The sequence below is a fragment of the Rhopalosiphum maidis genome, chromosome 2 (genome assembly GCF_003676215.2).
Source record: "Rhopalosiphum maidis isolate BTI-1 chromosome 2, ASM367621v3, whole genome shotgun sequence".
NCBI lineage: Eukaryota > Metazoa > Arthropoda > Insecta > Hemiptera > Aphididae > Rhopalosiphum > Rhopalosiphum maidis.
In genome coordinates, this window is record NC_040878.1 from 225,163 (window position 1) to 229,988 (window position 4,826).

The following is a 4,826-nucleotide window of genomic DNA, read 5'->3' on the forward strand; positions in this document are numbered from 1 at the left end:
TTATCCAGCCACACTGAAACCCGTTCGCCAGCTGTACGGGCACGCGGGCCACAGTTTTTTTCGAAATTAGAAAAAATATTAAATTGATGAAATTAAAATGTTAAAATGTCAATATTTTTAGAAAAAAAAACTTTACAAAATGGCTATCTTCAATTTTTTTTTAAATAATTAAATAAAAAAATACATTTTTTAACTTTTTTACCAAAACATAAAAATAAATTAAAACATGAAGTATTTGTAGTTCTTGTTCCTGTGAATTTTATTAAAAAACCAGAATTATGATATTTCCATTATTTCAGGGGATATCGCAATGGGTAAATCCTCGCCGGACACCCTGTATAGTCACTCATATTTACGAGGAGTTTGTTATGAAAAAAAGTAAAAGACTTCATTGTAGACTGTCTTCGATCAAAACAGGTTATCATTTATTATTATATTGATGTGCTCAAGGCGATTTTACATACAAGGTCAATAGAAATAATTTGTGTTCAACGGGATTTAATATATTATATTATAGTGCATATAGTAGAATAACGTATTTTATACATTACAGAAGATGTAGGTATTTGCTGCTTATTATACTCGTACGTTAATATTTAATATTATATTTCAAATATATTATGTAGAATAATTGTATACATAGTATAATTGAATGTTTAATAGGTATATAACGAATGTTAAGAAAATATTAATTTGTTGTTTTTTAAAGATAAATTAGTTTGTAATAGAATCATGTAGTAAACGCTTTATAGTTTTTTGTATATAATATAATTTAGTATAGTTATGATATAAATACTGAAGTCTTAGATATTTAGAGAAACAAATTTTAAAAGTATTTTATAATTTCTGTAAATGATTTTTTTTTTGATTTGTATTGATTTGATGAGCATTTCTGTTACCCTCTAAAAAACAGTTATAAATTATAACTATGTATAAATATTATAACTTATAATATTTATACATAGCCTAGCTTGTTTTCGCTAAAATATGATATTTTTATAAAAATATTTAAAAGAAATATTTTTTAATAACCATATGCAAAAAACCGTAGCAAAAATATAACAAAATGCGTATAGTAAGTAAATAACAATTAACAATAAAACATGTTCTAATCATTATATTATAATTGCTTATCACAATTAATAGAAATGAATTTTATTATTAAATATAAATTGGATTAAAAAAAAAAATACATATTATCACATTAAAGTTAGTTTAAAGTATTATACACTATAGTTAACAGTAAAAATATCAATTTTTAAAGTAGGTTTTATTTGAAGAATTTCATAAAAATAAAAGTCATATAATATGTAAATTATTATTTTTAAAAATCACACATCGACAATAACATTAATATTAACTAATTAAAAACTAATGTTAAAAGTGGGCAAGTGAATATCGCTCTGCTCTATGGTATATCATATATACTCGTAAGTAACAAGTTGGTCACTGTTGTAGTGATCTCAGGTCCTCAGGAACTTTTCATTATGGTTATAAGTTTCTGAGAGTACTAGTCGATCTTATGTTTGGATTTTAGGAGTTGGTATGGGCGAAGAAATGAATAGTTGATTGTAGAGTTTTCAGTATAATATATAAATATTAAATTTAAATTATACACTTATAGTGACTATGTTAGGTGGTTAGGTCGCAGTCAAAAACTCAACTAAGTCCAGCAAGCTAGGAGTTCAAACTAATTCTTATTCTGTAGCGTGAACCTGTATATGTACGAAGTATTTTACATCGATATTCGATATATTGTAAATACAAAGAAGGCGGATATAAAAAGGAGCTAAAAATGTGTTGTCACTGAACTTAATATAACATGGGACGCTCAATAAGTCTGCTAATTTATCTTTCCATAATTTTTCATATTATCTTCTACTAAATACCGCTGATATCACAGAATAATTCACAGAAAATAGGCAATAGATAACCTGGTTTATGATATACCTTTGCAGTGTTGATTAATTTATAATTATTACCTAATTACACATTTACACGTGCTCGTAATTACTATAGTTATAAGCTTATAAACGTCTGCGTGGAATAATTATAATAGTAAATACTAAATAGTAATTCATGATTTATTATGTATAATTTTTATTGATATAATATTAATACATTGAAAAGTAATTAAATTAGAAACATAAAACATATTAATGTATTTGTAACCACGTTGGACGTGGGTAATTATATTTTATTTTACTATTATATTATCGCATAATATTTATTATTGTATATAATATGTTATTTTTATAATTATTACAATAAAATTGAATATAAACTAAATTTTAAAGATTTCAAATTATGGCTATTCTTGTTAAAATTATACGTTTGTTTTTGCCTGTCATATATTGTTGGTATATTATTATTCTTTGGAAAATGAAAATTTCCGATTTTTATGTAACATAATGATATTGTTTTGGTGTGGGGTTTTCTTTTGAATCAAAGTAATAAAAGTAAAGCTGAATAAATACATTTTTTTGACTTGGTAGTACTAAATATTATGATAAATCATGTTCACTTATTTCTGAAATGTCATTCAATATTTGACTATATAAGAGTACTGTCACGTGGCACTAAGTTATGACATCACTTGATGGGATATAAGACCATCTCAACTTTTTTGAATATAAGAAGTACATGATTTTAAAGTAAGACTATGAGAAATATCTGAATTTCACTACAATCACGACAAAATTGTCAATGAATATATTGATTTTACAATAATGTGTGATGTGTGATGTTTTATTTTTGTGTTTATATGCACGATAAGTAATCGAAAAATGTTCAAGTTTCAACTTTGAGGATGATTTCAATTTGGATTTAATTGGTACTTTGAAGGGTTAAATACATGTTATATTTTTATATTTTGGCGCAAATTACATACGTACTTTAATTTACCCATTGGTGGCGCAAATTATAGGTAATAAAATTGGCGCAAAATACCATCTTCCAAGATTCCTCATAAGTAGTTCATTCTAAAATCTATAAAATTCAAAAAATATATAAAGTCAATTATTTTTATAGACATTTCAAGTTAAAAATTTGGACAAAATTACTTATTTAAACGATTAATAATATATTAATTATTTTTTTATTATTTAAAAATATTGTTCGTGGAGACTTGAAACTTGTATAATTATTATATTATTCATATTATGAATATTACTATACTCAATGACATTTTTGATATATTTTAAGATTTTACTTACTTATCCTTTTTTATTGTATTTACAGAAAAGTTTTATTACTCGTACATTTTTAGTTATATAAGTAGATATAATATGGTAAAAAATAAATCTTATTATAATAATTAAATATTAATAATAAAATAAATGCAATGTTTTCGATAAAAATTATTACAACCCCACGTAATATTTAAAATAAAATAAATTATTTTAATAGTTGTACCAAAAAAAATAATATCATGAAAATCAGAAAATATAATATAGTTTGTGATATAGGCTGGCAGATCATCTCCGATCAGAATCATTTTTCGTAAATAATGATGTATTATTGAATTCAAATTTAACACATCCATAATAGTAACCAACTCGACACTTAATGAACAGCAGAATAGTACCTACTTATCTACCTTATTTATATTATCTATAGCTACTTATTTTTTAGTCGTTTGTGTTTCACCTAATAGGCAATAATAAAGCAATATGCAAGACAACAGTGATTATTACTTATAAGTAGTGTTGATATTGAGAATAAATATTATTTAATATTATAATTAATCAATGTAGAGGCAGTGAAATAGTATTATCATGATAGTGATGTGGGTTGAGGCTGTTACTTATTGTTTATGTAATTTTTTTATAAAGACTAAAATACCTATATATATAATTATATTTAAAAAAAATAATAGAAAACGTAGGATATATCCCTTCACTCCGCTTGAACATTCCTGTACCTATAACAGAAGCTGAAAAATATATATTTTTTACACAATTCAATCATAGTTTATTTGCCAATTATTATATGAGTTAGCATAATATCACATTTGTGAATTTTGAATACATTTTTATTCATCGTCGGATATTTTAAAAATATTTCAAATAGTAGGTGTGTGTTTTTTTTAATTGAATATGTCATTATGGTTAGGTACGCATATTATATATTTATTATACGTAGCCATATAAGTATAATATATAATATATATAGTTGAATTGTAGGTATCACACGATGTGATATAATATAAAGGATAAGAATCGACAGAATTTGAATGCTTGTATGATAACTACGGGTGCACGAAAATGTGATAAGGCGGCTACTTACAAAATAGTATATTTGTATACTATATACATTATTATACGGTAATAATTAGTGTCGAGTACTCGAGTAATTAAAATAATATAATATCTGAAAATTTCGTTTTTTTTTTTTTGTTTTTGTCTTGTGATGATGTACCACAAAGCTGCCGACGACATGGTTAAAATATTAAACATTGGTTTCATAATAGATCTGAAGCCCGTTAACCGCGGTCCTGTTCTGACGGCAGAGATAAGTGGTAAGGCGTGGAGCTCGTTGAACCATAATTATTGTGTGGGTGTGTGTCTGTGAGAGAGTATGCAGATAAAATTCAAATGTTTACGGACTTAAGCCACGTGTGTTGATTATTCTGAGTTTTCTAATTAATTGCCATAGTCCTGTATTTGAAATTGTTATATGTATCTATATACCTATACATAGTATTATTATATAATACATAATGTTACACGTGATGTGGAATTATCATCTGATACGATTTGTATGCATACAGAAGGAAGAAAACGCCAAGCGCCGTGTTGACTGCAGACGCATCATGTCATAATAGA

General features: G+C 25.2%; 1 long non-coding RNA gene across 1 annotated transcript; it reads right to left on the reverse strand.

Moving 5' to 3' along the window:
• Positions 1-1,282: 1,282 nt before the first annotated feature.
• LOC113551870 lies at positions 1,283-3,245 on the reverse strand. Its single transcript, XR_003405147.1, has 3 exons — positions 3,216-3,245; positions 2,895-2,988; positions 1,283-1,715 (listed from the first exon to the last, which is right to left on the reverse strand). It is a non-coding gene; the product is annotated as an uncharacterized LOC113551870 (long non-coding RNA).
• Between the last annotated feature and the right edge of the window lie 1,581 nt (positions 3,246-4,826).